Source organism: Podarcis muralis, chromosome 11 (assembly GCF_964188315.1).
Source record: "Podarcis muralis chromosome 11, rPodMur119.hap1.1, whole genome shotgun sequence".
Lineage (NCBI taxonomy): Eukaryota > Metazoa > Chordata > Lepidosauria > Squamata > Lacertidae > Podarcis > Podarcis muralis.
This window is the reverse complement of record NC_135665.1, coordinates 20,551,583-20,564,114: the sequence shown is the minus strand read 5'-3', so window position 1 is coordinate 20,564,114 and position 12,532 is coordinate 20,551,583.

Genomic DNA, 12,532 nt, shown 5'->3' with positions numbered 1-12,532 from the left:
AAGCCTTGCTGGATGCAAATGCAGAAGTTCTGCCAAGCGGCGTAAAATGATTGCAGATTGTCTTTTCCTTACACATTCTGGATTTTCAGTGTAGTTTTCCCCGCTATTGCTAAAGTCCAAATCATTCTGTACCATGCTGGTAAGTTTATATTATGTAATTTTTTTAGCCACTATTAGCAAACTTAAGCTCTTAGGTTTTGTATCCTTATTTTGTCATGTGAACATAGAAAGCAAAACTAATTATGAAGTAGATTCAATAGTATCGGCTGTAATACTAATCGGTTCCTTACATAGACCAGACCAAAAACTTCTTAACTTATATGAGCCAGGCGTAGGGGACCAGGAGCTCAGAGTTGCACCAGTGGATCCAAGTCAAGGTATGAAACCAGGTCAGGAGAGCAAGTCAGCATTGGAAGACAAACCAAGAAACAGGATTGAAGAACAATTGGTGCTATTTTTCTAGAAAAAGAGGTGCCATAATAACAACAACAACAACAACAACAACAACAACAACAATAATTATTATTATTATTATTTATTATTTGTACCCCGCCCATCTGGCTGGGTTTCCCCAGCCACTCTGGGTGGCTTCCACAAAGACCAAAAATACACTAAGATGTCGCACATTAAAAACTTCCCTGAACAGGGCTGCCTTAAGATGTCTTCTGAATGTCAGGTAGTTGTTTATCTCTTTGACATCTGATGGGAGGGTGTTCCACAGGGCGGGCGCCACTACTGAGAAGGCCCTCTGCCTGGTTCCCTGTAGCTTTGCTTCTCGCAATGAGGGAACCACCAGAAGGCCCTCGGCGCTGGACCTCAGCGTCTGGGCAGAACGATGGGGGTGGAGATTCTCCTTCAGGTATGCCAGAACTCACCATGAACACCTCCTTTGTTCTCTTATAATGGCAATGGTGCCCACCTGTCAGGGATGTGCTGAGGAGGACTGCACTGAGGAAGAATGGTGGGAGCCACCCCTTCCCCCGATCCTGAATCTTCCCAGGAGCAGAAGAATGTGTTGCTTGGGCAAGACTCAACTGGAATAAGACATCTTCATATAATCTCTCCAAGAGGTTCCAGTAGCCAGTGTGGATTGGTGGAGTCAGCCATGGACCTGAGGGTACTTCAATGCCAAGGGAAGGTTGATGCTACAACGTACATTTGAGTGGCTTACCAGATGAGGCATAGGCACATAGATTCATTGACTGTCGCTTCAAGTTTCTGCAACTCCAGAAACTACCCTATGGATCTCATGAAAATAAATTCCATGAAAACTAATACTGGGAAACATAAATTTGTGACATGGGTTGGGTACCCAATGCAAGTGTGTGGAATAACTTAGAGCAAAATATTTGTCACTGAAACATCCTGGAAAGGCAACGTTCACCAGTGTGGTGTAGTGGTTAAGAGCGGTAGTCTTGTAATCTGGTGAACCGGGTTCGCTTCCCCGCTCCTCCACATGCAGCTGCTGGGTGACCTTGGGCTAGTCACACTTCTTTGAAGTCTCTCAGCCCCACTCACCTCACAGAGTGTTTGTTGTTGAGGAGGAAGGGAAAGGACAATGTTAGCTGCTTTGAGACTCCTTAGGGTAGTGATAAAGAGGGATATCAAATCCAAACTCCTCCTCCTCCTCCTCCTCCTCCTCCTCCTCCTTCCTTTATTCTGAAAAGGGAACTCACTTATTCAGAATCTACAAAGAAGAAAGTGAAATTTCCCTTCAGCAGTCGGAATATCACCTTGGAGATACACACAAACTCAAAAAGGAAGATTCTTTTGAACAGTGTGAACTTTTTAGGAGATGTGTGAACTTTAGAAAAACCGTCCCTTTTCGGGAAGTCAAGTCTTTGAAGAGTGAGCTACCCTTTCGGTGTTTATTTAGAAAAAGATCCCTAGCAAGATAACACCAAAAGTGACATGACATCTACACCTCAGAGGTTGCCGTTAATTGACACTTCTTTTCCTTTGGGAAACTTGCTGCCAGCTTTGGTTCACGGGAGTCAAGATTACTATTCATCTCTGGGCTAAGGCTAAGGAAAAATGGCTGCGCTTGGGCATAAACTAATGGATGATTAGATCTGATTTTTGAGTGAACTCTGAAATTATTGTTCAGTGACATTTTAAAGCTGAGAGAACTTCACCGCATACATCCACCTTAATTGGCAGTTACATAATGTTCAGTCGACTGTCAGATTTAAATGCTTTCTCTGTCTTGCTTCCAGCTCCCCTTTCTGCAAAGGTGGGCTGGAGTAAGCCTAGCTCCTGTTTTGTTTCCACACTTGGAATGGTGATGAAGGAGATGAGGCGGTCAAAATACTTATTTGATTTAAACAAGCCTCTTCTCATTTTGAAGTCTGTTATAAGCTAATTTGGCAAATTTCACCACCCCACACTGGCAGTCTTGACTAGAGATGGAAAGGCCTAGGGGAAAAAAAAAAAACCTGGAAAAATGGGGGGGAAACAGGTGGGTTCCGTCCCCTCCCCATTTTTGTCCGTTTTTTCCATTTCCCCCCGGTTTTTTCCAAAGCCATTTTTTTCCTGGAAAATGGGGAGGGAGTTTTTGATATAGTTTGAATATTCCACACACTTTTTTTCAATTTTTTCTGGGGGGGGAAACGGCTTTGGGTAAAAACGGGGGGGGGAACTGTCCGGGTTTTTTCCAGGCCTCCCCATCTCTAGTGTTGCTCTATCCAATGCACAGATTTGACTCAGGAATGGGGAACCTGTGGCACTTCAAATGTTAATACTGTTTACTGTTGTTAACCGCTCTGAGCCCGGCTTCAGCTTTGGAGAGTGGGATATAAATAAATTATTATTATTATTATTATTATTATTATTATTATTATTATTATTATATTAATACTATGCAAGCATTCAAAAGCATGCTGGGTAATACCAATCCTGGACATGGTAGGCCTCTAAAAGAGAAAGAAAATAGCATAAATACAGATTTTTGCAATTCTGAACAGATGCAATACACATTTTCAAAGAAAACCCAATGAAAGAGAATTGACATCTTATTGTAAGGAAAAGAATAAGGGGAGGGGGATAGACAAAAGATAAGTCATGGATGAGGAAAATGAACAGGGGAAATGTTAATTAAAGCTAAATCCAGATGAATTCATCCTTTGTGGGGACTATATTGAGATGGGGTGATGATTAAGAGACGTCATACAGGTCTACCAAATACCTGCATAAGCCTCAGTTTCTGCAGTTCCCCAAGATGCCTAATTTTTTTCATGTCTGCAATACTTACAACCTTTTTTGAGCCAGTTCTCAATTGCAAAAAAAGAACCATCTTTCTATCCCTGGGCTATAACAAGGCAACTACACGATGAAGGATAAGTGGTTTTAATGTGACTGAGGAGTTCTGGATATTATTATTAATGATTAATAGCTCTCTGGAAATGAGAGAAACATTATGATAAAAAACAGGTCATATATATATTCCAGATGCAGAGAGAGAGAATATTCTCTGACTGAGATTCTAAAGCCAATTTTCAGGACAGCTTACAAGAGCTTTGACACATACATGTGAAATATTTAGCATTACACAGTTTTTGAAAAGGTGAAACAACGCTTTATGTATTTTAATTCAGTTGCATGTGGTTGAGTTAACCATCCCTGCATTCTTTCCTTTGGAAACTCCTGTTGGCTGTTTTCAAAGTGGCTTGCAGGTTTGATGCAGGTTCTTCCAAAGACTGCATATGTGTCAGTTTGCACTTCAATTCCCGAGTTTGCTTTTGAGTGAACGTGCTAAATGTGCTTATGATGGCATATGAATCACGACCCTACTTTAAACCACAGGGAGAATGGTTTACTGACAGGACAGGGACAGGACGAGCAAACACAGCAATATAACTGCTATAAATCCGCAGGTTTTCAGACTCATGTTTCTATATATTTAGCATCGTGACTCTGCTGAAATCTCACAGGCATATTCGCTCAGTAAATCATGTCAGCTGAGGAGGCATTGCTTTAGTGGAAATAATGACACATAGTGGCAAAAAGTCCCCAGGTATTGTAGCTGAACTGCTACTTGCCACAGTTGTCACAGCTCTGAAAAATGTCCAAACATCAAGCGAAGCACAAAAGCACTAACTGTTTAGAAATTGCTGAACACACACACACACATTTACAGTGATATCTTATATATTTCTGCAATATATATATATATGCTCCATTGTGTTCAGTTGGGTTTATGGATTATGGAAGAATATGTAGGGCAGGAACAAGTGCGGTTTTGAGATTTGGAGTGAAACTTTTTTAAAAATTGCTTGACATTTTAGGTGGCAGCATAACCTAATGTACCTGACTTTAATCCGGTGGGATACAAAAGGTTGTATTCAACCACATTCCACTCATGAGTCCGCCCATTAAAACCAATGAACATAAGTTAGTCTCTGTATTAACTTCACTAGCTCTATTCAGAGTAGGACTAGCATTTGCCACCTGAAGAGTTTATAATCAATCAATAAATACAGATATGTAATGTTTTATATATTCTTTAATGAAAAATGAAAAATTACAAGTGCCAAGAGTAAGATATGATGCAAAGAAGAAGAAACAGGAAACAGTACCTATGTAGAAAACAAAAGAGAGAACAAACAAACAAAAAGGAAAAAGATATTGTGTACATTATAAAAAGGAGAGGGGAGGATTTGCTAACCACCACCTTCTCCTTCTTCTTCTTCTTCTTCTTCTTCTTCTTCTTCGGCAATCACTCATAGCCGAGTAAGATTGTCTTCCATGAACACAGTCTTAACAGTGAGTCCGTGACTGTGGAGGCCAATTCTGATCATGGTGAGGGCTTACCAAGTGTGCCTTCCTCTTAGTATGTTTCTTCCTTTTGTCCTGTGTTTGAGCATCTTCAAAGTCCATGGCACCTTTGGTAAAGGCTGTTCTCCAACTGGAGCGCTCGCAGGCCAGTGTTTCCCAGTTGTCGGCGTTTATACTACATTTTTAAAGATTTGCCTTGAGAGAGTCTTTAAACCTCTTTTGTTGACCACCAGCATGACGCTTTCCATTTTAAAGTTCAGAATAGAGTAGTTGCTTTGGAAGTCAATAATCAGGCATCCGAACAACATGACCACTCCAACGAAGTTGATGTTGAAGAATCATTGCTTCAACACTGGTGATCTTTTCTTCTTCCAGTACACTGGTATTAGTTCGCCTGTCTTCCCAAGTGATATGTAAAAAATTTCAGAGACACTGTTGATGGAATTGTTTGAGGAGTTGGAGCTGGCATTTATAAGTGCTCCATGTTTCACAAGCATAGAGTAAGGTTGGTAGTACAAAAGCTTTGTAAACAAGCATTTCGGTTTCCTTCTGGTCCTCAAACACTCTATACTTGAATCGGGAGAAAGCTACACTCGCAAAGCTGAGGCGATGCTGGATTTCGGCATCAATATCAAACCTTTTGTTAACCAGACCTTAATTATAAAAATGAATTCCAAATATTGTTTAATTTGTCCACGGCAAGCCTACATTTGTACACAACTTGCTCAAGTGTAACCAGTTTGTACATATCTTCAATCCAATCGTTAAAGGGAGATGCATCTTAATTTTTCTAGTTCAGCAATACCAATCTTTTTGTCATAGTAAGAGCGCAGAGAGGCCCTTCATACTGCTCCTACAAACATATAACTTCTACAAGAATGAGCAAGAGATGAAAAGCTAAGTGAGGGTCACATTTGATGCGGACTTAATGAACAGCGTGCAGCTACGCAACCTTTTCCATAATAAATCACTAGTGCAAGGAAACCCAATTACTACTGTGTAGGCACTGTGCAGAAAGGGAAGGTTTGTGTCTTCACTCCACTCTGAGCTTGGAACGGAGAGTTCTCCCCCACCCTGATTCCCTGTCCGGCTGAGATTGTGTCATGCTGAAGGGTGGATTTAAAATACTTTACAGTGGTACCTCGGGTTAAGAACTTAATTCGTTCCAGAGGTCTGTTCTTAACCTGAAACTGTTCTTAACCTGAAGCACCACTTTAGCTAATGGGGCCTCCCGCTGCCGCCGCACCGCCGGAGCACGATTTCTGTTCTCATCCTGAAGCAAAGTTCTTAACCTGAGGTAATATTTCTGGGTTAGCGGAGTCTGTAACCTGAAGCGTCTGTAACCTGAAGCGCCTGTAACCTGAGGTACCACTGTACTTAAAATCAGCACAAAATAGCTGCTTGCTACCAACTTAAGTGCACATGTAGTTTGGCCCCAAGTGCCTCATTCCACTGGGATCTCTGAGGATTGCCACACCTTTGCTGTCACCTGTAAAAATCACTAATTGAGTAGAAGTGGGGAGGGAGCGCACCACTCTTTGTAAAATTAAAGAATGTGAATTTAGAGGAGTCGGTAAAATGGCCAAGGTATTAAACAAGAACTTTGATATATTCACAGGAGGACCTGCTGAAAACCTTGCCTTAAATATTTAATTCCACATTTGGCTTCCCAGCTGACGGCCTCTTATTAGAGAAATGAAATTTAGATTAACTTGGCGCAAAAAGCAGACGGATATCACTTAGGGGTTTCAGCAATAGAGGGGGAGAGATGGAAAACGCAAAGAACCATTTGCAAAAAAAAAAAAAAAAGATGGCTTTTTGCCCGAGGATTCATAGTTAGCATCCTTAAGAGGTCACAGCGTACATATAAATGAGGCGGCGGCTTCACTTCTTCGGATCTTTAATGAAGAAATGTTGTCTCTGGATGCTCTTAGTCCTTTCATGTGATGCCTCTTCATCCCATTCAGAAGTTTGCTGCATGCTCCCTTCCACCTAGACAGTGGAATTACTGGAAGCCTGGAATTTAAAACAGAGTAACGCTGAAGGCCAACTCATCCTAAGTTTTGTTGTTTGTTGATGATGATTTATTCGATTTCCCGCCCTGCCCTTCACCATAAGATCCCACTGTGAGTTATTTAAAGATACAAGAGTAAAACTTGTTAAAACAACTTAGTTAGAAGAACTGGATGGAGATACAGACTCTCTCACACACATAGTGTCAAAGTGGAATTAGCTATAATGAATGGGAATCACAGACCTGCGCAGCAGTCCTCACAATAGACTCATTCAGAGATTACTCTTTGGCCACACACACAGGAGAAAACATGTATATTCTGTTAAGTTGTGGGTGAACATATCAGATGACACAGCGATTCTTCAAACAGCTCTTGTTTATTCAGAGGCCAGAACAGAACTGAACTGAAGGGTTCAGTCAGCCTGCTTATATAGAGCTTCAGTACAACGCAACTGTAACAATTTTCTAAAACTATCCAATCACTGAACGTCACTTTCGATCCCTTATTTGCATAACTGTCTACAGTATCCCCCTGCTGGCCCAGGGTGAGAACTTCAGTACATAACATATTCCTTTGAAGCAGGAACTGAACACTCTACCTCAAGGACCACCTCTTTCCGTATGAACCTACCCAGACCCTGAGGCCCTTCTTTTTAAGATTTACAAAAAGTTATTGACATAATACTTCCTCCCTTGTCTCTGCACTTAAACAGCTGCTACAGAATCTGATTGCTTTTGGATCTTTGAATCCAAGCTCTTCAAATATCCTTTTACCATCTTTGAAAAATAGAAACTTTATTTATTTATTTGAGCAAGAGGATATGAGATGATGAGATCTGAACTCTTGCTTTGTATTATCATTCGCCTGGAATACTGTGTCATCTCCCCTCTCATAAAGCTTCCGGCTGGATGCATTGATAGCTGCACATTCTACAAAGCAACAGCGGGCTTTCTTGACCGTGTTAGGGCACATCAAAATATCCTGCCTCATTTGGAGCTGTGGAAGCCTCTAATTTTCTCAGTTTCAACACCCCTGAAAAATGACACATTTCGTTCCAAGGCAAAATAGCAGCAGTCTTAAAGGTAAAGGTAAAGGTGCCCCTGCCTGTACAGGCCAGTCTTTACAGACTCTAGGGTTGTGCGCCCATCTCACTCTAGAGGCCGGGGGCCAGCGCTGTCCGGAGACACTTCTGGGTCACGTGGCCAGCGTGACAAAGCTGCATCTGGCGAGCCAGCGCAGCACACGGAAACGCCGTTTACCTTCCCGCCAGTAAGCGGTCCCTATTTATCTACTTGCACCTGGGGGTGCTTTCAAACTGCTAGGTTGGCAGGCGCTGGGACCGAGCAACGGGAGCGCACCCCGCCGCGGGGATTCGAACTGCCGACCTTTCGATCGGCAAGCCCTAGGCGCTGAGGCTTTTACCCACAGCGCCACCTGCGTCCCTAGCAGCAGTCTTAGACAGGCAGTATTTCTGTTGCCTCTTCATCAGCTAATGAAGACATGCCTTTTTAGCTGACCTGTCCCCCCTCCGGTCTGCACCTGTTCGGGAACTGTTTTAAAGATGTTTTTATTGTTTTATTACTCGGTGTTTGCCATCCTGGGGTACTTAGGGAGGAAGGTGGAATATTGTTTAATTAATTGATAAATAAGATATCCCATGGACTATCCTTATTACAGAGGGGGTTACGCTCCTTTACACAACTCCATTATTTTGATGATAATGGAAAAGCGTCCCCGCTCCTTCACATGCAGCTGCTGGGTGACCTTGGGCTGGTCACACTTCTTTGAAGTCTCTCAGCCCCACTCAGCATCGCCACTTGAGCCAGTGCCATGAACTGGACTCATCCACCTCAGCCCCGACTGGGCTAGGCAAGCTGGGTAGCACTTCCAGAGACCACCTTCTGCACAGGAACAGGTCAAAGTGCTGTGGACTCACAGCTTAGAGTTGTGAGCACCGGATTCACTTCCACAAGAAGACAGTCGTCGCACAGCAGAGCATAGCAGAGTATAGCAGAGCATAAACGACTCGGAGAGCAGCTCTGTAGAATATCTTCTTTATTCTATCTACAACTATAATACACAACTATATACAGAGCTAAATGAGGTCTAAATGAAAATGCTGAACTGCTCTGAGTGTCTGCAGCTGCTCTTAGCAGCAACCTTATCTACAGAGATCACACACAGTCTCTCTCTAACACTCAGTCTCTCTCTCTCTCTCTTTTTGATGTGAGGCTGGAGCAGAATAAGTAGAGAGCAGAAACCGCCCACTCCTCTTTGAAGAATCAGCAGAGAACATCAGCAGATTCTTGGATATGGGAGGGGTGAAAACTCCTCACTCACAGAGTGTTTGTTGTGGGGGAAGAAGGGAAAGGAGAATGTTAGCCGCTTTGAGACTCCTTCGGGTAGTGATAAAGTGGGATATCAAATCCAAACTCTTCTTCTTCTTCTTCTGTAAGTTGCAAGTAGCTAGGCAAGTTTAATTTCCCCTTCTGCTTTGTTTAGGTAGGTGGAACTGACAAGGCACCCTCCAAATGCAGTTTTAGCTGGTGGGAGCTGCGGTCAACATCTTCTGAAGGGAAGGGCACCACCTTGGCCTAGGACTATCCAGAGCAAGTTCTCCAGCAGTTTTTGGACTACAGTTCCCATCATCCCGGACCACTGGTCCTGCTAGCTAGGGATGATGGGAGTTGTAGTCCAAAAAAAAAAGCAGAAGACCCAAGTTTGGGGAACCCTGATCCAGACCTTTGAAACAGTTTCTTCAGTAGGTTCATAAAACAGAGTCATCTGTGTAGAATGTGTAGGTGTGTTTTAAGATTATCACACACTGTCATTATTATTTGAACATTTTAAATAGCTATTTTAAACTCCCTTCACTGATAATGTTATTGTTTTATTCTTTTGTAAACCACTTTGGCAAATTCAAAAAATCCGCCCGGAATAAAATTTCACCTCCGAAAAAGAGGATCTGTCCAGGAAAAAACCAGATGTATGGCAACCCTACTCATTGTTGTTTTCTGATAACATAAGTGTTGTAACCTTAGATCAAGTGACAAAGGTTTTTGGTTGCAAATCTCCATTTTGAAGGGAGTTGCCTGTTTAGTCTTTCTCTGAAGACGACAAAGAACAGAAGGATGTAAATGGCTTTCTAAGCGTTGTCTAGCCTTAGGCAGGCGAAGGTAGGCTGGAATGGGGAGGAGAGACATGTTTTGATTTCTGGAGTTATCTTTTGTTTCTAAGATGCTGATCTTGTGTTGGACAGCCAAAGACAATGTATGGATATTTTGAATGCATCTTTGATGTTTATGTTCTGTTTTGAGTAGTCCTGCAAGTACAAGTTAGAATAATATTTTTTATGAATCTGGACAATGATTTCTTCCAAAAGGAGGATTCAGTTCTTATGCTTCCAGTCGCTTCAAACGGTGCAATATTACTATCTGCAATACCTGCGACTTCTCTTTTGTGGAAACAGATTTTCATCTTGCAGTGGTTGGTGACAGGTGCCCACTTGCATAAGATAGCTGACTGTAAATATAAAGAGTTTCATGAACCAACTGCATAAGAAGTTGGGTGTCCATAGTGCCTGGTCAAGAGACCAGATGAATTTTACCATGCACCTCCGATCTGAAATGCAAGAGTAATAAAAATGTGCTTCCATGTGTGGCTGGATGCTACAGATGACTTCTCCCCAGGGCTTCCGCATGTCTCCTTCCAGTTTACAAGTAGGTACCATATGGCTGGTAACAGTTCTCTGTAGTTAACCTTGTGTATTAAACCTTGTGTAACTGCTTATTAATAGGATTGCCTGTAACTTTTCGCAGCTGCAAGAGAAGCAGACTTTCAACATATGTTGCTTTCCTAACCGCTGCATCTCTATGACAATTAAACAAACAAACCAACAGACCCACACCTATTGAATTTTTGCCCTTTCCACAGCTATTAAAGGCACAGAACTTCAATCACAATTAACCGTACTGCCAACGGAGCTTTCGCCTAGGCAGGCAACCAACGTTAAGCTTTAAGTGATGTAACCATGTAATCAGCTATGAATTCTGATTACTTCAACTGCAATTAGGTGCTGCCACATCATCTCACAAATATCTACACAGCATGTTCATTATGTTCACCGGCGTAAGAAATCTCTGGCATATTGTCTGCAGGAGATTTCATAAAACATAGTCATATTTGGCTCCATCACATAAAGACAGCAGAATGACTATGTAATCTCAGGTACCATCAAAGCATTACACACTTCTCGGTATATTTGCTCATTTGCAATTTGTCTCATGTGTGGGTGGCATATTGAATCTCCTGCTTTCCTTCTCAGAAATTTGGTGATAACTTGGCTATGATAGATGTAGTGTTGATATTAAGTTCACATGGGATGCAGCTCAAGAGAAAACTATTTGTCCACCAGAGCAATTTGCCCAGTGTCTGGTCTTATAGATACCATCCCGTTTTCCCCTATGGTTTCAGATGCGCACCACAATTTAAGAAGGATATTGACAAGCTGGAACATGTGCAGAGGAGGGAAACCAAGATGATCAAGGGTCTGGAAACTAAGCCTTATGAGGAACGGTTGAATAAGCTGGATATGTTTAGCCTAGAAAAGAAAAGACTAGGAGGAGATTAGATAGCCATCTTCAAATATCTCAAGGGCTGTCACATGGAAGATGGAGCAAGCTTGTTTTTCCCCCTGCTCTGGAGGGTAGGACTCGAACCAATGGCTTCAAGTTACAAGAAAAGAGATTTCGACTAAACATCAGGAATAACTTTCTGACAGTAGAAGCAGTTTGACAGTGAACGGTCTCCCTCGGTAGGTTGTGGACTCTCTTTCTTTGGAGGTATTTAAGCACAAAGCTGTATTAGTTGCACTTCTTCCTGTGATGGAATGCTCTCTGCTGTGTCTCGTGTTGCTTTTCATTGCTGCCACTTGTGCATTTTGTGTTACTTCAGTTGTATGATGTTTTTACGGATGTTGATAGGTGAGCTGTGTTGGGTTTGACGTGAGATAAGCAGAATACAAATTATTTGCAGACATTAAAAAAATAAAACTCTCTGGCTTGTCAAGAGAAGAAAAGAGCTGATGCAAATTCAGTGTCCAGCTTGTCTTGCAACCGGAGTAAAACCAGATCTTACAGCCAAAGGACTGAACGATCCATATAAATCATGGAGATGGCTCCTGTTTGTGATATGAAGCTAATTTATTCATATCAGTCCCCTTTCTTTGCTTGTTCATGATGTTTATCAAACCAAGCCGATGTCTAAGTGTGAATCACGGCAGAGGACAAAATGCTTTATCAAAAGAGATGCCCAAGAATGGTCTGAACTAAGGTTCCTGTTAATCTTCAATTGAAATACTTTATTGTCACTTGTACAACTTGTATACAGTGAGATTACACGAGCACCCCCCACTCAGCTCTCTTAGTCTTAATTCCCCTTGTTTACTGATGCACACCCACCAAACCCGAAAGTTAGTTGCCCTGTTGTTATATTTTCATTCAGCAGCCTAACAGCCCACGGATAGAAGCTGTTCTTTACCCTGTTGGTGCGACTAATCATGCTTCTATATCTTCTGCCTGAGGGCAGGAGATCAAGAAAGTGCCGGCCAGGGTGTGAATCATCCCTGATAACTTTCCTCACTCTCCTGAGGCAATGTTCTTCCACTGTTTCATCCAGCAGCCCATAATATCACTACCCTTTGTAGGCACTTCCTATCAGTTGATGTCAGACCAGCGTACCACACC